Genomic DNA, 22,495 nt, shown 5'->3' with positions numbered 1-22,495 from the left:
CTTCATATGTCTACATCTTAGTTTTATCATATGTAAAATAAATGTCTCTTACCTACAAAATAACTTCAAACATTGGATGCATCTGGGAAGAATTGCTACATTTATCTGAGGTGTTAAACATCTTTTGGTTAGTAAACATGATTCTTCAAATATGTAGAAATGAACAATCTAAGACCTGGAAGTTCATATGCATTGGAAGATAAATTTCATTCAAAATTATATCTTGTAAAAAACTAATTAAGGCATCTGTATTCCTGAACTGTGATTAATTCAGTGAATTCATTGTTTCAAGATCTATAAATCTGTGAACTATCACACTATATAGGAATGAGTACAAAAAATAAACTGAGACTTAAAAAGAAAAATAATTAAAGTAACTCTATTGCTCTTTTTAAAATACTTAGAGGTTTACAAAACTTTCATGATTCAGAGTGTCTGAGTCATCTTTACATCATTTTTATTTTGCAAAAATGCCAAGTCCAGTTTTATTTATGCAAATAAATGTATTTCTATTTTATATTAAGATTTAATTAAATATGTAATAAAAAATACACATTTGACTTAACTTTTTTTCAGAATTTATTCAGCTCTCTTTAAGCTCTTCTGTTATATAAGTATCTCCTAAACAAGAGATTTTTTAAGAATCTCAAGACTATCCTCTAACTTAGCTTTCTGAGAAGAAAATACTAGTTGTTGAGAAAGGCAAAATGACTTTTTAAATATGTGTGGAGATCAGGACAAATACATTTAAAATATCAATGAAAGATACATAAAGAAATTTGTTGGCTGGACACGGTGGCTCACACCTGTAATCCCAGCACTTTGGAAGGCTGAGGCAAGCAGAACGCTTGAGGTCAGGAGTTCGAATCAGCCTGGCCAACATGATGAAAGCCTGTCTCTACTAAAAATACAAAAAATTAGCTAGGCGTGGTGGCGGGTGCCTGTAATCCCAGCTACTTGGGAGGCTGCGGCAGGAGAATTGCTTGAACCCAGGAGGTGGAGGCTGCAGTGAGCTGAGAGCTGTACTCTAGCCTGGGCGACAGAGCAAGACTTTGTCTCAAAAAAGAAACAACAACAAGAAAACAAAACAACGACAACCAAAAACAGGTAAAGTCATGATTTTCCTACATTGCTTCTGTAATAAGAAAAAGTAAAATGAAGGGATATGGAATTTTTCAGGTTTGAGGGTTTTGTTTTCCCTTTTCAACAACAAAAAAGAAAAAAATTGTTAATTAAATTCATTGTTTTAACGTGATATCCTTCAGTACCAGTGTCCGGTGAAGGGGGTGAATAAGTAATTTCATTGTCTACACAGTTGGAACAAAAGGTAGGAGTTCAAATTATTGAATTAATGAGAAAAATGAGTTCAGCTATTTGGAAGTTATGATTAGAAATCAGCCATTATTCAAGAGCTAGTTTAGAGCTCTTTTATAGATGAGGCAAAAAAGAAAGGCCAATATCATATTTTCATATTTTGTGATGAAGAATTCTGGGATCTCAAACACTGAGTTTGAACATTTCATTAAATTCAAAGATGTTTTCTGAAGATACATTTTCTGAAGATACATTCTGAAGCCTCACCCATACTGGGGCTTTTCTCTTTGTGAAGGTAGGAGTGTCCTGTATGAGAAATAATATAAGCCAAGTTTCTTATTTATCTAAATCTCAGAAGTTGGCGTATCAAAGCCTCACAATAAATGTGTAAAAAGTTTATAAGTGGTCCAAAGAGTATAAAATTAATTAAACATCCTTGGAATTAATAAGTTGTATTTCCTCTTCTTCTGGTTCCCATCAACTATATTCAATGTTTAATAAACAAATACAGTTTTTCTTTGCTTAGCACAGGCTTTTAGAAAGATGATATTCAAATTGCACTTCAAGGCCTTAAATTTTTTCTTTTTGAGATGGAGTCTCGCTCTGTCACCCAGACTGGAGTGCAGTGGCGCGATCTCGGCCCACTGCAAGCTCCACCTCCCAGGTTCATGCCATTCTCCTGCCTCAGCCTCCCGAGTAGCTGGGACTACAGGTGTCCACCACCACACCTGGCTAATTTTTTTTTTGTATTTTTAGTAGAGATGGGGTTTCACCGTGTTAGCCAGGATGGTCTCAATCTCCTGACCTCGTGATCCACCCGTCTCGGCCTCCCAAAGTGCTCGATTACAGGCGTGAGCCAATGCGCCTGGCCAAGGCCTTAACAATTTTAAGAAAAGTTTTCCACAAGCTTTCACAATATTGTATTACATAAACACTCAACTGCTTTCTTTGTAGCACCACACTGTGATTTGAAAACAACCCAGTGTTTTCTAATGGTTGAAATTGAGGTTGTGTGCAATGAGATAATTTTCATTTAGTTGTGCCTCATTGACATTTTCCCATTGTGCTATTTAACATTCTGGACTAGATTTGTTGAAATATGTCAGTTTTCCCACTCTATGACTCTTTTGATTATGAATCTCTCTGATAATAAACAGCTGACTCACCATACTTAAATTTCTACTCTCTTGTTGTCACAATCAAGTTATACATCACATTTGGTAAAAAAAAAAAAAAAAAAAAAAAAAAAAGAAAGAAAGAAAATAGAGAATTCCCTTTCCCCAAGACAGTGACAACAGCCAAATAAACATGTTTTTACTGACTCCACTTGACATACAGGATTACTAATGATCATTATTCTAGACAAAGAGTCTAAGGTCAAAAGAAAAAATGATGTTTAGAATGGAAAAGAATATATTAACAAAACAAATTCCTCAGAAACAAACTTCTTCTGAATAGTCATCTGTTCATTTCATAAACATTTTTTTGAGTGGTTCCTGTGTGTCAGTGACTGAGAATAAAAAAGCGAGTAAGACACAAGCCACAGCATTAGGGACTCCCAGAACAGTGGGTGAGCTATACACTTAAAAATAAAGTACAGAAAGTACAGTGAAGGTGACTTATGAGGTCAACCTTAAAGGAAAAGTAGGGTTTTCCCACAAAGGAGAGAAGCAATAGGCATTCCGGGGGGGGCGGGGGGGCAGTGGGGAAAGGTAGACAAGCACAGAGCTAAAATAGTATACGGCATATTGTGGAGGCAGCCATTGTATGTGATTGAAGTGTTGGTGATAACCAGTGAAGCAGTGGAGTCAATGTTTGAGAAACAGATCGAGGCTTTGTGACGGACCTTTTAAGACATACTAAGGACACTAAGCTTTATTTTGAAGGGAGTCATGAATCACTAAAGATTTTTAAGTAGGGGAGCAATTAATTGAAGTCTATAGTTTTTAGAAGATGGGTATGTTGGTTTCAGAAAGTGTGTATGTAGTGGCAGAGTGAGGGTGTGGATGGAGCTTAGAGACAGGAGAACAACTGGAAGACCATATAATAGCCAAGTTAAATGATGAAGACCTGAAGTAGAGCAACTGCAGAGAGAATGGAAAGCACGGGATTTAAGAAGATTTTTTAAATGTCTTAATACTGGATATAGGCCAAGAGAAAGCAGAAAGAGTCAAAATTAACTTCTGAGAGTAAAGGATGCTTGTGGGATGGATTAGAGGTTAATGAAATTGCCAAGGAAAGGGGCCAGCTAGGGACAAATAATACTGCACAGCCATAAAAAAGAATGTGTTCATGTCCTTTGCAGGGACATGGATGAAGCTGGAAACCATCATTCCCAGCAAACTAACACAGGAACAGAAAACCGAACACCACACGTTCTCATTCATAAGTGGGAGTTGAACAATGAGAATATATGGGCACAGGGAGGGGAACATCACACACTGGGGCCTGTCAGGGAATTGGGGGCTAGGGGAGGGATAGCATTAGGAGAAACACCTGATATAGATGACGGGTTGACGGGTGCAGCAAACCACCATGGCACATGTATCCCTATGTAACAAACCTGCACATTCTGCACATGTATCCCACAACTTACGTATAATTAAAAAAAAGAACTGTTAAGTGGTGTTGACAGCTCAAATAAAGTCAGAAAACATGAATTTTTCAATCAGCATGCATATGCAATTTTCTCCAAAAAGTCTGAATATATCAGGTCACAACTAAAAAATAAAATCAGAAAAGTTATCTGAAATCATTAATGATATCAGCAAACTTTGATATGTTCTCTAGAACGAAGAGTGTAAAAAGAAACAACTATAATAGCAGTAGGATGAATTTCCATTTCTGGTAACAGTAATGAGAGAATCTGGACTGATATACCCGAAGTAATAAGATATTTGTATGTATTACCTGATGTAATAAAGATATTTGAGATATAAAAACAGTAAAGAGGCTGGGCATGGTGGCTCATGCCTGTAATCCCAGCACTTTGGGAAGCTGAGGCAGGTGGATCACTTGAGGCCAGGAGTTCGAGATGAGCCTGGCCAACATGTTGAAAACCCGACTCTACTAAAAATACAAAAATTAACCAAGCATGGTGGCATGTGCCTGTAATCCCAGCTACTTGGGAGGCCAAGGCACGAGAATCGCTTGAACCCAAGAGGCAGAGGTTGCAGTGAGTGGAGATCAATCGCGTCATGTCACTGCACTCTAGCCTGGGCAACAGAATAAAACAAAACAAAACAAAACAAAAAACCAACCAACCAAACAAAAAACAGCAAAGAGCCTTTAGTAAGATGGTGAAGATTTGGCATATGAAAACTTAGGAGAAGATCAGAAATCAGAGAGGTGAGGTCACTTTTAAAAGCCCTTGGGCATATGACTATCAGGAAAAAAGATCTGAGAATCTAGCTTTATACTTCAAGTAGCTTTCTGTGCTTCATAGAAAAGTCAAAGTCCTTGGCCCTCAGGTGGGGCTTTAATTAACTAACCCAGCTTTATGCTGGTGTCATGAAAGTCATACTCTCCTTTAGGGGAGGAGTGAACCTACCATTCCTCTCACTGATTTGCAGCCTTCTTGTCACAGAGGTGATTCAGGGAACATCAGGAGTTGTACTTTGTCTAAGATGATTCTGGTCTGATATCGCCCCCAGGTGCCTGGCAGAAGCAAACCAAAGTCTTCTCTGGAGGAAAACATTATCACTTAGATCTCAACTTACTCTTACGATCTTTAATTATAATGTAATTTTAAAAATACATTTCCAGCATAGAGTCAAAGATATCCAAGCAACCAAGAAATTAAGACACCATGAATGAGAACTAGCAGGAAGAGTAATAATAGAAACAAATCCAGTAACACTTGAGATACTATAATTATCAGAAATAGATTATAAAACTACACTTAGGATGTTCAAAGGAATAAAAGCTAAGATTGACAATTTTATACAAGAATTAGAAACTATAAAAGTGATATAATAGTAGCAGAGAAATATTTGTCTCTTTTTCTGTCAACACTATTTGGCCACATAGTTTAACATTCTTCATTTTAGAATTTTACATTTTGTGTTCTTTTTTGTGTTTTTTTTGACACACTGAAAAAAAACCCAAATCCCACACTGGTAAGCCTAACATATTTTCATTTATTTTATAATTCAATAAAAAACATATTAGTTACATAAAAGGTATGCCTACATGTGTTAGTGTGTGTACCTGAGTGTATGGTGAGCACCCAGGTGCATGCATTCACAAACTTCTTGGAAGCACCTGTGATTTCTGCCAGGTTCATTCTTATTGTCAACCATTCAGTACACAACTGGTAATACAATGTCACAAGGCACCCAGTATGACCACAGAAAATTTACAAAGTTAACACCTGATTATGGGGAAATGAAAATTAATTGCAATTGTTTGCAACCTAAAGGGGTTAATTATAAGTATTACCCAAGGTTAACTATCATTTAACAAATTGTCTAAACTGTCACAAGGTCAGATATTTACACTGAAAAGCAAATATTACTGGGGGACTTAGTACATTGACTTTAAAACTCTCTTAAGTCAGATTCTTTCTTGAGTATAGGTCTTGCTTGACAAGAAAAGGGGGGCGCTGAGTAGTCATATTCATCAGGGGTCTGGAGGGATAAGGAGGACTGAGAGGGAGGGAAAATTGGACAGAGAAAGGAGGAAAGGGGCATCAGAACTGAGCTCTGCCAACTTCACATTTGCTTGGCCTCACTAGATTACTCGGTAGTTGTGAAATCAAATGACTTTATCAATATAATGCCCATTTTTCATTTTAGAAGAGTGACACAGTGTATTACTTATTCTCATCAAAGTTGAATGAAAAATCCATAATAAGCCCTTCATTGTTTGTACGTAGTTTAGCCAACTTAGTTCATTAGAATCTGGTCTATTTGACAAGACAAAAAACTGGCCAGTTACATTTAACAACTGTTCATCTGTGCACTCTGTAATAACAGCGTCAGCAGATTTATTTTCCCCATATAAAGTAGAATTTCCAATTCACACCATGTACTCTGTGACTATTATGGACAGTATTTATTCAGAAGGAATGCTGTGCAAGTTTGGAAAAGCTGTCTCTAAGAGCAGAGGGAGAGGTCATTTGACAAAACAAGAAACAAAACCTATACATGGGCAAAACATGAAGAGAACTAAAGTTTGTCATTCTTTTCAAGAAGAAGTTTGAAGTCCTAAAACAGTGCGACAATAGCAAAATCAGACAACTCTTCCTCTCCCTTGTCTTCTCTCAAGCTCTGTAAAATCAGAACGCCTCCATCCACTTAGCAAATATCAGCTTTTTTTTTTTTTTTCCTGAAGGAGGGGAACCTGCTTGGAATTAATGAGGTAACACTAAAAAATAACTTCTATTAATTCTTCTCTTCCTGAAAAGTGCCTATTTTTTTTCTCAGTTGCTTTTTAAAAAGTAGAATATCTTCTAAAGGCTCCTTACGCAGTTTAAGCCACCTTTACAGCACCTTTCCTCTCCTTTTTCCTTTTTTTGTTTCTCAAATTGGGAAGTGACTTAGTACCATGCAGGGGAAACTGAACTCCATCTCACAATAATATAGTTTCATCCAATAGCATAATAGACACAGTAGCATTCAGTCTGTGTTGTGACATAAAACTATTGAGATTGTAACTCAGTAAACTCATCGTGCTTAAGAGAAGAATAGAGGGAAAAACAAATAAGGATAAAGTCAAAACTGAAGGTACAGACTTGCAATGTAAATTTCAAAACTAAGCAAAAATCCTCTTTCTGCTGCACAAAATGTAAAATACCAAGTATCTTAAGAAAGGTAAGCAAGCTACAACACTGAAAAATCTTTACTATCACCTTTTCATTCACACAGATAAAAAGAAAAATTCAATATTAAGCGTCCCAGAAAAGCGATGCACTTTAAAAACCAATCTTTTCACTTACCCTAGAACATGCACACCATGATCTCTTAAATCCTTTTAATTCCAGTACATCCAGAACATATGTGAATTCTTAGCATATTCATTTAAAGAACAAACTTGAACCAAATTGTTAATTACAACAGAGATCATAACAGAACTCTCTGAAATTCTAGGGAGAGCTATGAGTATGAAATCCAGCCTCTAGATCCTGGTGTGTACTGTGTCTATCTTTAACTTGAAAATGATTTGGTTTCACATTCCATTGAAGTCCCACTGGCAGATGCCTTTGGTAAGCTCGCCAATGGCAGGCTTTCATGCGCCCTCCCTCCCCCCTCCCTCTGACTGAGCTTCCGCTGTTACATCTAATGCTGATTTACTCAGCTGTCTTTTTACCTGTCTCTACGTGGGTAAAAGGAGATGCTTTCATTGACGGATATTACGGAAACACTTGGAAGCTGAACATCAGCCCGAGGACTCACCATGCTTCCCCTGCCATCCCCTCCCCCTACTCACTGCCAGAAACCAATTGACTTCCAAACTTGGCTGCCTGAAAAAGAATGTTCTCTGATTGGCATTCCTGGAAGCAGAAAGCAAGGCAGCTCAAGTTTTGTACTGTTACTCAGCATGAATAACTTCCCAGGTACACAAAATACAAATAGTAAATTTTTTTTCTTAACTTTGAGGAGGGCATTAAAAATATTTTCATTGTAGGACAGCATTTAAGTTTTAATATCCACATGTAATTTTACAGAGGATGGCAATGGCTGTAGTAAGAAAGAGAAAGGACAAATTTTTTGTTAAAAGTTGAATGAGTCTTAGTAAATGAGTTGGGATCCGTTAGAAGAAGAAATCATCATGCCGCCTGCTTGCCAGTGTTTTGGAGGGCAACTGTTCAATCTGTGCATTTCCTGTTAGAGAAAAACTTGCTGTAAGAATTGTGGAAAAACTGATTTCAACCAAACAGGAGAGAGTGCAAAAAACACTTCTATCTCCCCACTGAAACTTCTTTTTCAGGACTGTCTTGCAAAACTTGAGTGCGGACTGGAAAACAAAATGTGTTTGTGTGTGTGTGTGTGTGTGTGTGTGTGTGTTATACAAGTGTATATCTAAAAGAAGAGAAATTGAGTGAATGGAAACAAAGAAAAAGATACATTTCATCAAATAGAGTCTGACATGAATTAACAACATGGGGTCCCTTTAAATCACCATTAATTAACTTGTGTTTAATATTTATTAATATTTAGTGGTCACTGGGGCCAAAAGATCTCCTGCCTCTGAAAATAACTAACCTCTTTATGTTCAAAACATGCAATTCTACAGACCACACAACTTCTTCAAAAGCCTAATGAAGGCTTTATAATTTGGTAATTGGACACATCTCAACCCTAAGCATTTTGGGGTTTCCAAATTTCAGCTAGCTGTGGCTGCCAACTCTAGGCAACTGTCAGCTGGCTGGGCTCAGGGTGGTGGTGTGGCTGCAGCTGCTCCTTGGAACTTATGTGGACATCTCAAAAATATTCAACGGCAAAACGTAGATGTCAGAAAGCAAGCTTTCTGTTTTTGTTTGTTGATGGTTTTGAATCTTCTATTTTAGGTTATATTTTATCATATCTAGAGCAATACCATCTTAAGAAACCATGAGGGAAAACTTGATTAATTGGCATCATATTACTAGCCTATTTTAGTGATATTTTGATGCCCCATATAGATTGGTGGCTTACCAGCTTTTAGCCTTTTAGCCTAACTTTGTTACTAGATGTCTTTTAAAAAGATCAAAAGATAGAAACAGAGGAGTAAGAAACTTTCCTTATTTTTGTCCCCAAAGTTGACAGTTTCTTAGGGAAACTGCAGGCTCTATGTAACGCTGATAGACGGGCATTCTAATGACTTCACAAATAAATGGGAAGAAATAACCCAATAGTCCAGAAAGTACACATTTCTGTCCCTGTGTTTCTTTATCCCTCTGTCAAAAACAAGCCCTCCCAAGGCTAATGGATGGTGTCAAAACACAAATGAACTAAGAAGGATGGACAGAGGTGCGGCCATCAATGGTTCACATTCAGCTACTCTGTTCACCTCTGCTGTATCTCAGAGCGAGCACTAGCACATAACTGATACTCAAAAAATGGTTGTTGAAACTGAAGAACTGCTCATGTGCAAGTGTATATCTTAACCTATGGAAAATGGTTATTTGTTGGCCTACATCTTAGATAAATATGTTTTGTATTTGTCTTGGGAAAAATACGCTTCTTTTCAGGCAATTAACCAAAATATTATATAGAATGTATATTATGTACCAAGTACCTTTACTGAAGCCAAAAAATCATTATACATCTTATGTATGTATGTATGCATGTGTGTGATTCTAAATATTAACGTGGCAAATATTTGTTAAGAGCACTTCTACCAATCTTGGTGGCTTATAAGAAAAATAGAAAAAAAAATGAAATGTTTAGATTTGCTAATATTTCCCAGTAATGAGTAAACTATAATAATTTTCCTTATCGAACTGTTACTGGCCACTCTTTATAGTGCAACATTCATCAGTCAGATATCTCCTAAGGTTCCCAACTTTATCTCTGCTGCTATTTCCATTTGTGCCAGTCTTAGAAATCTCAGAACACTCAACAACGGGAATAGGAACATTAGTCCAGATGCAAGTGTGAGTGAGTACAATCATTTTTTTCCTTCTTTTTCCCCCTAACCTTCACAAGGCAATTGATAAGATTTATACTGGCTAGAACTCAGTCTTTATCGTGAGTAAATGTTGTTTTCCTCTTTCATAAGCACTAACGTGAGAATTAGGATTAGATCAGAAAAATAGCTTCTAGGGCTTGCTTCCAAAGAAAACTGGGCATGTAACAGGCAAATCAGATACCCTTGATTTATCATGAACAAGAAGTTAATCTCTCCTCCATTCTCCAGAAATAGACTCTATTAGCACCGTTCTGTGGATGGCAAATGCTGGAGCATGGCTCCTTGCAGGGGTGACCAAGGTGTTCAAACACAGGCCTTAGCTGATCTGTGAGACATCCATGTGTATGAAGAACCTGGTCACTGAAAAGCAAATGACCTCTGTTATTTTTTTCCTCCCTAATAAATATCCTTAAGGGACTAGGACAGGCAGCATTCTCATGGGGATAGTTTTATAGCTGATATTTTTGTTATATCATTTATTTTTAAAAGCATATACTTTTTATGCAAAAATAATTTGGGGTATAATTGTGATTTTTGTTAAAAGAGAAAACATTAATACATCCAAGTCATTTAAAAGTAATTAAAATAGACACTGTCCAAGAAAAAGTAGAAAAACTTTACATAAACTGCATTAGAAAACAGGGGCTCTACAGACAAATATGGAAGATTCAAAGCAGCAGCATGCTATTTATTATCTTATTAAATGCCAATCAACTTAAAAATATACCCAGCAATCTCTTTTATGGGTATATACCCAAAGGAAATACATCAACTCCTAAAGGTATCTGTACTTCCATGCTCATCGCAGCATTATTCACAATAACCAAGATGTGGGAACAACCAAAGTGTTCAATGACAGAGGAATGAATACAGAAATTGTGATATACATATGCAGAATCTTAGCCAGCCCCCAAAAAAGAGATCCTGCCATTTGCCATAACATGGATAAACTTAGAGGACATTATGCCAAGTGAAATAAGCCAGGCACAAAAAGACAAATCCTGCATGATCTCACTTATATGTGGAATCTTTTAAAAAATCAAATATATAGAAATAGAGTAAAGCAATAGTTACCAGGAGCAGGCAGAAATGGGAAGATATAGATCAAAAGGTACAAAAAGAGAGTTATATAGTTAAGCGTAGAGATTTAGCATATAGCACGAAGACTACAGTTAATAATATTGTATTGTATACTGGTAATTTGCCAAGGGGGTAGATTATGAGGTACTTTTTTTCCATTTTGTTTTGTTTTGAGACAGAGTCTGGATCTGTTGCTCAGGCTGGAGTGCAGTGGCACAATCTCGGCTCACTGCAAGCTCTGCCTTGTGGGTTCATGCCATTCTCCTGCCTCAGCCTCCCAAGTAGCTGGGACTACAGGTGCCCACCACCACGCCCAGCTAATTTTTTGTATTTTTTAGTAGAGACGGGGTTTCATCATGTTAGCCAGGATGGTCTCGATCCCCTGACCTCATGATCCACCCGCCTCAGCCTCCTGAAGTGGATTATTAGGTACTCTTAACACACACAAACGTGCTCAAACACACACATGAAAGTAACTATAGGAAACAACGGAATATTAATTTGTTTAACTGTAGTAATCACCTCACTATATATATCAAAATAAGTATATCAAAACATCATGTATACCTTACATACATACATTTTAAAAACAAAGAAAACCACAGCAGCATGCTACATATAATCCTATTAAATGCCAATAAACTTAAAAATTGGTTGAAATGGACACCTGTTATATATGCCTGTCACATGAAAATAACTGTAATCATGCAAAGGACTGTATGTACAAATATACTAATTACAAAATATACTTAGTATTATACATATAATTAGTATAGTATTATAAATATAATTAGTATAGTATTAATATAAAATATAATTCGTATATTTGATAGCAAATAATGGGGAACAATGATAGTTTTGATAAAAAACAGAATGGCATAGGCTAATGCTTACTTAGGTTAAAAATCAGCTTGCATGTGTATGTGCACCATGATTTCAACTACATTAGAACACCTGTAGGCACCAGAGAGGAAGATAAAGGCTAAAAAATTCCTACCAAAATGATTGTGGATCCTTTATGAAAAATCTTAATTCACTTTTTGTAAATTTTCTGTAATGACATTATTTTACCTTCATAATCTACACACACACACTATAATATTCAAGTAGGAATAATTGCAGCATTTCCTCATTCCTCACTCTCCTCCTCATCTTTGAAGAGGCATCTCTAGTTCTCTGGATCTTTGTTGCAGGAGCTTATAGGGGAGAGGAGCATAAGGGGATGAAGATGCTCTTTAATGTCTAAAGAGATAGAAGAAGATTAATGGGACTTATGTTGGTTTTAAGAAAGGGCAAGGAGGGAAATATCCAAGAAAAAGAACACTCTTAAGATGGTGAGAACGAGAGAAGAGCAGGCGGGAAACAGAATCTGGCACACTACAGGTAGGGGGTTGGGGGCAGACTGTAAGCTGGGTTGGGGAGCAGCTACTTCAATGAGGCAGACGTTGAGGAGATCAGGATCTCAAAAAGAGGTTTAGGGTATTTGGCCCTAGGATATCTGTCTGAGTGTTTTGTGATTTCTTCTCATAAAACACTTAAGAGAGGTTTTACTTTTCAAGATATGGTAGTACCAAGTTTGTGGGTCTTTGGGACACTTCATGATATAGTCATGAATCTTAAGTCTATAGATATATTTGGTTACATAAACATTTTTGAAAAGTTGGTGCCAATTGTTGGGTTGTGGTGGTTGTTACAACTGGTTTTCTTTGATAGGGTAAGAAATCAGTTTTACTCGTCTATACAAACTTTCTGGATCATTTTCTTCTACTTGCCATTTCCTTCCCTGTGTCTCTCTCAGTTCCCATGATGGGTATCTATTACAGTCTCTTGGACTGACTGCTGAATGTAAAGTGGCCAGCCATTCTGTTTTGTCTGGGCCTGAGGGATTTCCTGGGATACAGGATTTTCAGCGCTGAAACTAGGAAAGTCCCAGACAAACCAGAGTTGGTCATCCTATATATGTGATCTGGAAGTTTTAAAGTTATATGTATGCTTGTGATAAAGATTAGCCTTTTTATTAATTAGGAAGAGTTTGGCCCAAGTAGACCAAAACTCTGAAAATAAAGATTTCATTTGGTCTTTATCCCTTGTTAGCTACACAACCTGGGAGAGGTCCACCACCAAGGGCCACTATTTCTTCATCCCTACAATGAGAATAATAATACTTCAAAGAGTTGTTGTCAACTTCAAATGAGATATGCATATAAGTTCAGAATACATAAAATGTGTAAATCTATACTTTATATCAAATATATTTTATATAAATTTGTATTAGATAACATAGTTATTTTTCAAAGCAGATTTTAATTATTTTATATTGAGAAATAATGGAAGCACAAAGAACAGGCACAGCATTTCACACTATGTGGAGTGCAGAGGAGAACAAAGAAAATGAAAGAGAGAGACTGACTAAGGAAACATATTTTTTCAGGAGTGTCTGTTTTAGCATTTGACTTTCTCCTAAATTAAACTCACCAAGTTAAGGATGTTTTGTCTTTAAGTGGTTATAAAGCCCCAGTAACAACCACTATATCATGCTTGCAAAAATATGGGTTATCTCCAGTATAAAAGAAATAAAGATCTTTAGCCAGTGCAATATAGTGAGACCCCATCTCTACAAAAAAAAAAAAAAAAAAAAATAGCCAGGCATGGTGGCATTTACCTGTGGTCCCAGCAAGTAGCTCGGACCCTCCCAAGTAGGGAGGCTGAGATGGAAGGATTGCTTGAGCCCAGGACTTTGAAACTGCAGTGAGCTGTGATCACACCACTGCACTCCAGGCCTGGGTGACAGAGAAAGACCTTGTCTCCAAAAAAAAAAAAAAAAAAACTAAAGATTTTGTTGTATTTTTTCTATACCCTGGGGTGGGGGTATTTTTCCTTTGTGGAACCAAAGTCAACTCTAATTGGAGCACAATCATAAATATGTCCATCACTCAGTGAAACCAGAATGTCCAACTTCATCCCAGGGACAGAGGACCACCTCTATTGGATTACTTATTTGAACTCTGCCAGCATATACTGTATGTGATACTGCTTAAGAAGTGAGGGTAAAATTTGGTTTTGGAGCAAAATGAAAATATACAAATTTTCATAATCAAATGTCTAATCCATATTTGAAATCCATGTGAAAACTGGTTCTAATTCAAGTTCTTTTAAAGATCTATCCAGGGTTAGAAATAGGACAATTCTGTTTTGTGTGATAACAGAAAATGACAGGTGATAGCCAAACTGGATGGAGTCTGATAGTTAGAGTCAGCATATTCATTTGTGTTATGGAGGCTGGGAAGTCCAAGACGGGTGGCTGTATCTGGTGAGGAACTCATGCTGCTTCATAACAGGGTGGGAAGGTGAGAGGGGAGCCTGGCCCATGCAAAAAAAACAAAAACAAAAAAAACCCGATAAGACAGGCAGTTTTACTTTGTAACAACCTCAAAGTAACTAGGACTTCACTCCCATAAAAAAGGCATTACTCCCTCTTAATGACCTAATAATGACCCTTGGAGGCACCACGTCCCAACACCACCACATTGGGAACCAAGCCTCAACATGAGTTTTGGTGGGGACAAATCATATTTGAACCAAAGCAATTTGGGAACAGTTTTTCTCCAAATAAGCATACTATTATCAGTGTTTTTCAAACTTGCTGTTGTTTTCTATGGAACCTTTTCTTCAAAGGAAATAATTCACTGAAACATAACAATGACAAAGCATAGCTCCTTTAGCAGTAACAGGTGTAAAGCCTGTGGCCCCATTTCTTCAGCCCCCTCCTCCATGAGGCAGTCCCTGTGGGGACTCCAGGAGCCCTCCATGAACCTGGGAAGCACTGCTTGAAAACCGCAAAGCTCTAGTATTCATGGCATTCATGTTCTTTACAAACAATTAGCTTTTTCATATTAATAAAAATTCATGCACATATTCTTAAAAACTACATAAAACTGTAGAGCTTAAAAGAATGTCCCATCCACCTCTCTATACCTTTGAAGCCCAGAGGCAACCATCTTCATCTAACTGTTCATTATGATGATGATTCCATATTCCCACATGATACTCAGATACCTACTTTTTGATTTTCAAATGTTGATATTACCTGTTGGCCTCCTACTAGGGGAGATAAGGATTCTATATAGGATATTATATATAATACTTCCTCCAGCATGTGTGTCCTCTCTCCCTATCTCTCTATTTCTTCTTTCCTGCCTCCCTGTCACCTGCCTCCCTACCACACACATGAGCACACACATGCTTCCCTTAGCTTAATCTTCCCAATTTAACTACACAACAATCTTAGATAAAGCACTAATTATGGTTTACATTATTTTAACTTGTATATATTATCCACATGTAAGCCACATGGGAATTTATGATTACATTTCTTTTACACATTTTTCTTTTTCTTCTTTTTCCCGACATTAGTTGCGTCATATTTTTGTTTTCTTAATTTTTCATCTGCCCATCTTATATTTTCTCAAACTCTCCAATAGAAATGCAACATTCCTCTTAATACAGTCAAATATGTTAGTTTTGTTGTTGTTGTTTTTTAGTACCCTCATGCTTTTTGTGGCAATCTTGCTACTGAGCTGTCATCCTAGGACTGCTCTTTGCCTCTCTGTAGTTTGGGTCCTGTTCCCTGAATTCTTTGTTTTTCTTTCTCGATGTACTCCCTCATGGGTGGGTGGGCGAGCATGCAGTAGCTTCCTGAGAAAGATGTTTGGGACAAACACATTTTTGGAGAACTTAAATGTTTGAAAATATTTCTTTATTCTCTTCTTACATTAATTGTTACTTTTACTTTACACAGAATTCATTGTTTAGAAATACCTTTTCCTCAGAAATTTCAAGGGATTTCTTTACTGTCTTTTAGCTTCCAGTGTTATTAAGAAGTTATTTTGTTTCCCGATTCATTTTATTTGACTTTCTATCTTTCTTTGTTCCTTTCCTTGCTTGTTCATTTCTTCCTTCTCTTCCCTCCCTCCTTCTTCTCTCTGAAAACATTTATGATTTCTTCTTTATCCCTGGTGTTCTATTGTCTCATAACAGAACATTTGGTGTGATATGCATGAGTTCCCCTAGTTGATTATATTTGAAATTCAGGGACTTTTACTCATTTATTCAGTTCCAGGAAATTTTGTTATGTACTTTTAGCAATTTCTGACCTCTATTTCTTCTGTTCTTTTATTCTGAAACTAACCTTGAGACTCAAACTCTAACGTTATTATCTTTTCTATTTATCTTCTTTTTGTCATCTACCTCTAGAAGAGTCTCTCGTCTTTGTTCTGTTGATTATATTATTTCGCCTAACATTTTTAATTTTTAAGAATTAAATTTTCTCTAATTTCTCCTTTTTCATAGCACCATGTTTAGTTTCATGAACACAATTTCTTTTTTACTATCTATAATACACATTTCAGCTTTTTAAAGCTACATGTAACAGCTTTCTGTTCTCTCCAGAGTCTTTGTTTCCTTCCATTTCTTGTTGGTTAGTTTGCTTTGGTCTCTTTGTTGGAGACTTTCCTCCATATCTGGTATTCTTTAGCTGTCTGCTCAAGCAATGTATTATGGGCTCCAGGACATTACCATAAAACCATTAGACAAAGCTGAGTTGTTTCACCGAAATGCCCTCAAGAATAGCAAGATTTCTTCCCCCTTGGGTAGTCAGACCCTCTAGGAAGGTGCCCCCTCCAATGTTCCGCCTGGGAAGTACAGCCTGGTTGCCAGTGTCCTGGGAGCTGAGCCACCTAAGAAGGCTTGAAGGGAAAGGAGAGTTTGTTACTATTCGGCACGCAGATTTCTACTTAGTCTCCCAGATTTCTATATCGTATCTTATCCTCATCTGCCACTGTCCCCAATAATGCTAAGCTTGTAGCCTCTATAGTTAAGTTACTCCAGAGAATAATACCCTGCCATCTCTCTTACAGGGTGAGAGAGGGGTAGCTGTCAGGCTGCAAAAAGTTGAGGAGGGAATTTGGGAGTCCAGCTGTTCTTGTTAAGAATTTCAAACAGTCCTGTTTTCAGCCTCAAGTCTGTCCCTTAGCGTCAGCAATCCTTTTTGCCTCCAGTCTTTGAGTCTTTTGAGGGTTCTCAATGGAGTTCCCATTTGTTTCTTTTTGGCATCTCCTCTGCAGACACCTGGGTTTCTACATCTCTGTTTAGCTAAAACACATACCACTCATTCATTCCATTTCCATTAAAAAAAAAAAAAAGTCAATAGCTCTCTGCTGTTGTGTTCTCTCCTGTTTTCTTTAAAAAGTGAGTTTCTTTTTCATTCTTTTTTTAGTTGTCATTATAGGAGTTCCTTTAGGAGGGAGAGGGTAGACTTAAGCAAGTGTCCCATCCACCATTTTAATTGTAATTCTCTGCCTTCACTCTTTAGCACTGCCTTATAAAGGGAACAAATTCTCAAACATCTCTCCAAAATGATCCCACCAAATTCAGCAGTTGTGTGTTTGGGGGTGGGGGCCAACGGGGGCAACATGATATTTCATTTTTCTCCACAAGTACACCCAATGCTAAAATGAAAGCTAAATCCCAGCAAGGTATGTAATTATTTCTATCAGACAGACATAGTGAAGTACAACATTCAATTAGACTAAGGAGATCCTTTTATTCTGACGTTACATGCTGTTCCCTATATTAAGACTTCCATCACTTATCTGTGGAATTAAATATCTGAACATATATAATTACAAATAATTCCTTCCTAGGCAAAACTATCTCTCTTAAAAAGTGAAAATACAATTCTTTTGTAATTGAACTTCTGCCTAAACTATTAATTAAGTCATAACCTAGTCAAGACAAGTAAAATTACTTAGCAGTCATTTTATATTTGCTTTTTGTTAGAAGACAATGTAAAATCTAATAGTGAACTAATTTCCCTTTCAAGTTGTCATGATGATTCGTATATGGACCACATTTGTATATTTTGTTATTTGAGGTAAGGTTTCTCTTGAATCATTTTACATACTAGTTTTGCTCCTTATAATATGTGAGTCTGGAGACATCAGTCTTCTAGAAATATTGTACCCTATTTCTTCAAGAGTATCCCATCAACATTGAAGCTACCTTTTACACTTAGAGAGATATATACATTCAATTATTTATCCAACTGTAAGAGTTGGCCCTGAGAAGAGAAACCCAGGTTATTCTTGGCATCCTTTACTTTCTTGCCACATTTACCCTCTCTATGTGGTCTGCTCACCTAGCTCCAAAATATTCTGTTGCCATCAGTACTGCCCTAAGACACAGTCAAGGGGGTTGGGAGGTTGTGGGGACAGGCTGCCCTGGGCCTCACTCGTTAGAGGGCCTTGCTGCTGTAGTCTTCTTCTGCTTTCTATGTCATCCCCAAAGAGCTATGAGTTAGAAGAAATACCAGTGTCCCTCTTCTAACCAAGCTCTGAGCATGTGAGACTCTGGAGTTTCCTGCTCAAAAGGCCTTGAGACTGCATCCAGGTCTGTCTTCCCAAGGTGAACCTGCCTCTAGTATACACACCTTAAAGACTTAAGGGTAGTTGAAGAGTGGTTGTTTGTGGGGATGTGGATGTAGGGGGTAGGAGTCAATCTTGGAAGAATGAGCTAAGGTGTTCACACACACCTTAGTGCAAGGCCCTTTCAGATACAGGACAGAACTAGGGATGGGAAGAGAAGGCAGAGTGTGTGGGTGCTCTCTCTCTCTGAGCAGCCACATTTAAGATAATTTCAATTTGAACTTGGCCTTAAAAATCATTATGATTATACACATATTAAGGTAGGAAAACATATTTGGTTTAATAATTTATAAGTCTGCGTTATAGCTTTTAAATATTTAGACATATTGTTTGTATGTCCCTCTTTGTATTTGTGCCTCAGATCCTACAAAATACTAGGGGCAGGGCCGGGCATGGTGGCTCATGCCTATAATCCCGGCACTTTGGGAGGCTGAGGTGGGCGGATCACAAGGTCAAGAAATCAAGACCATCCTGGCCAACATGGTGAAACCCTGTCTCTATTAAAATTACAAAAATTAGCTGGGCATGGTGGTGTGCACCTGTAGTCCCAGCTACTTGGGCGGCTGAGGCAGGAGAATCATCGCTTGAAGCCAGGAGGTGGAGGGTGCAGTGAGCCGAGATCATGCCACTGCACGCCAGCCTGGTGACAGAGCAAGACTCCATCACAAAAAAAAAAAAAAAAAAAACCAACTAGGGGCATGCCTGACTGCCATATTGCCCCCATATTTACAGTGCGATGTTCTAAAAGTAACTGTGTGCCTTTCCACACTTTCTCTTCTCTATCAAATTTATCTGTCCTTAACAACAAAAAGTCTCAAAATCATATTTTAAAAAAACACATCAGAGAGCTGAAGACACAAAGAAATCCAAATAAATTAATTTTCAAAATGAGGTTAACCTTTTCTTGGATAGAATTCTATAGCTGTTGTCACTCCTGAGGACACAGCAACAGGTGGAGCACCTTTGCCACAGAGCTGGATAAGGACAACCAGCCCAGGTATTAACACAGTTTCTTTTTTGTTTTGTTTTGTTTTGTTTTGTTTTGTTTTGAGACCCAGTCTCGCTCTGTCACCCAGGCTGGAGTGCAGTGGCGCGATCTCGGCTCACTGCAAGCTCCTCCTCCCGGGTTCACGCCATTCCCTGCCTCAGTCTCCCCAGCAGCTGGGATACAGGCGCACGCCACCACACCCGGCTAATTTTTTTTTTGTATTTTTAGTAGAGACAGGGTTTCACCGTGTTAGCCAGGATGGTCTCAATTTCCTGACCTCGTGATCTGCCCGCCTTGGCCTCCCAAAGTGCTGGGATTACAGACGTGAGCCACCGCGCCCGGCCTTAACACACTTTCAACAGTTGCAAGTGGACAGGTACCACAGATTAGAATACTGAGGCCCCACAACCACAGAGAGAATCCATGCCTGCCTGTTAACTCCTTTCCACAGATCATCACTGAATATTTGGGGGTAGTTGATACAGGCTGGGCCAGGGCAAGAGAGTTGATGGAGATCCCCTCAAGGTGCATAGGTCTTCATTCAGTGCACAGTAGCAGTTCTCCAGAAGTGAAGAGAGATATCCATACACCTGGAAAGCTTGGTGCTGGAGTGTAAAGAAGAAAGAGATCCCCCGTGGTCCAGAAACATTGGCAGGTAGGCTTTAAGTATGCAGACATCTCTGAGGCAATGCTATTCTCAGTCTTCCTAAAGATAAATTTCTATTTCTTCCCCAAATACATCTAAAGCCAAGGACAAATCACACTAAAGCTATAGCAAAGCTTACATTCATATCTAATCATATTAGATTAATCCAGTCTCCCTGCATCCCCCCGACCCCACACACAGCCCAATAGAGAAAAGGATGAGCCATTTTATGGGAGTAAATATTATTTATTTCTGTGCTTTTACCCACTGACATACAATAAACAATTATAAAACACATGAAGAAGCTGAAAAATGTGACTATGAAATAAAAAATAAACATTAGAAGCAGACCCACAGATGGCTCAAATGTTGGATATAGCAGGCAGAGATTTGTTTAAAAATTATGATAGATATGTTAAAAAGATATAATGAAAAAGTGAGAAGCATGCATTAACATCGGGAAATTTTAATAGATATATGGGCATTATCAAAAAGAGCAAAATAGAAATGATAAAAATAAAAATTATGTATAATAAATGAAGGATTCATTCAGGGAGTCGAACAGCAGACTGAACCCAGCAGAAGAAAGGGTGGGTAATATTTAAGACATGTCAATAAAATCATCCAAACTGAAACACTAGAGAAAAAAAAAAGAGTGAAGAAAATGGGACAGATATCCTGTGACTGTAACAAAATATCTAATGATCTAAGATATTTGTAATTGGAGCCTCAGAAAGGTAGCGGGGAGAAAATCAAGGAGAAGAAATACCTGAAAAGATGATAGGTGAACAATTTCCAAAACTGGTAAAAGATATCAACCCATGTATGAAGAAAGTTAAGTAAAACCCAAGCAAGAAAATTCAAAAACAAACAACTAAACAAACAAAACAAACTCCACCACCAACAACAACACGTTGAGGCATTTTGTGATTAAACTATTGAAAAACAAGGATAAAGGGTAAATCTTAAAAGCAGCCAGAGGAAAAAGACATTTCACACAGGCAACAACCTTAGGTACGATGTCTGAGTTTTCAACTAAAATATTGACGGCCTTAAGACGATGCAATATCTGCAAAATAATGAAGGAAAGCAACTCTTAATCTAGAATTCTATGTTCAACAAATATATCTTTCAACATGAGGGTGAAATAAGATGAGAAAGGTTGAGAGTGTTTATTTTTAGCAAATACGTACTATAAGAGACAAGGAAAGTTTTCAAGGTGAATTCTTGCTGAAAGCCTGAATCTACAAGGAGAATTGAAAATTATTAGAGTGGATAAATGACTAAATATCTGGGTAAGTATAAAAGACCTTTTAAAAAATTACCATCTATCTACCTACCTACATATCTATCATCATCTACCTACCTATCTATTCACGTTTTAAAAACTTGTGACTGTTTAAAGCAAAAATAGTAACACATTTTGTGTTGTTACCTATAAGTAAATAAAATACATGATGAGAAGAAAGCAAAGGACAGCAAGTAAATAGAATTATACTTTTTAAAGGTTCTTACATGGTTATTTTTGTAATATTATTTAAAGGTAAACAATAATAAAGATGCCTGTGTGCAATCTTAAGACACAACAACGAAAAATAAAAACACTCCATTGAGGTGTAGTAGAAAACATCAATGGAAGAGATAAAAAGAAATAATAAAATTTTTAATTAGCTCAAAGAAAAGCAAACAAGGAACACAGGAACAAAAAACAGATGTGACAAATAGAATACAAATACTAAGATGGTAGACTTAAATCTAATGACAGTAAACATTACATTAAATGTAAAGGCCATGGTCACCAAAACAGCATGGTAGTGGTATAAAAATAGGCACATAGACCAATGGAACAGAATAGAGAACCCAGAAATAAACCCAAATACTTATAGCCAACTGATCGTTGACAAAGCAAACAAAAACATAAAGTGGGAAAAAGACACCCTATTTAACAAATGGTGCTGGGATAATTGGCAAGCCACATGTAGAAGAGTGAAACTAGATCCTCATCTCTCACCACGTATAAAAATCAACTCAAGATGGATCAAGGCCTTAAGTAAGATCTTAAACTATGCAAATGCTAGAAGATAACATCAAAAAAACCCTTCCAGACATTGTCTTAGGCAAGAATTTCACGACCAAGGACCCAAAAGCAAATGCAATAAAAACAAAGATAAGTAGGTGGGACTTAATTAAACTAAAGAGCTTTTGCATGGCAAAAGGAACAGTCAGCAGAGTAAGCAGACAGCCCACAGAGTGGGAAAAAAAAAATTTCACAATGTATACATCTGACAAAGGTCTAATATCCAGAATCTACAATGAACTCAGACAAATCAACAAGAAAAAAACAAACAATCCCATCAAAAAGTAGGCTAAGGA

At 37.3% G+C, this 22,495-nt stretch overlaps 1 protein-coding gene across 23 annotated transcripts in view; it reads right to left on the bottom strand.

The window, feature by feature from the left end:
• The window catches only part of DTNA (dystrobrevin alpha), a 414,394-nt gene that overhangs the window by 298,848 nt on the left and 93,051 nt on the right, over positions 1-22,495 (bottom strand). For 9 of the 23 annotated variants that reach the window (XM_054671780.2, XM_009433868.5, XM_054671781.2 and 6 more), the window contains exon 1: positions 7,253-7,457. The exons of 11 other annotated variants lie outside the window; for them this stretch is intronic. The gene's annotated coding sequence lies outside the window, so the exon portion shown is untranslated. Of the gene's footprint in view, positions 1-7,252; positions 7,459-22,495 lie in introns of those variants that run through there. 3 more of the 23 variants (XM_063795603.1, XM_009433871.5, XM_009433863.5) reach the window with 2 other exon arrangements.

This window comes from Pan troglodytes, chromosome 17, assembly GCF_028858775.2.
Source record: "Pan troglodytes isolate AG18354 chromosome 17, NHGRI_mPanTro3-v2.0_pri, whole genome shotgun sequence".
Lineage (NCBI taxonomy): Eukaryota > Metazoa > Chordata > Mammalia > Primates > Hominidae > Pan > Pan troglodytes.
This window is presented reverse-complemented; position numbering and strand designations above follow the sequence as displayed.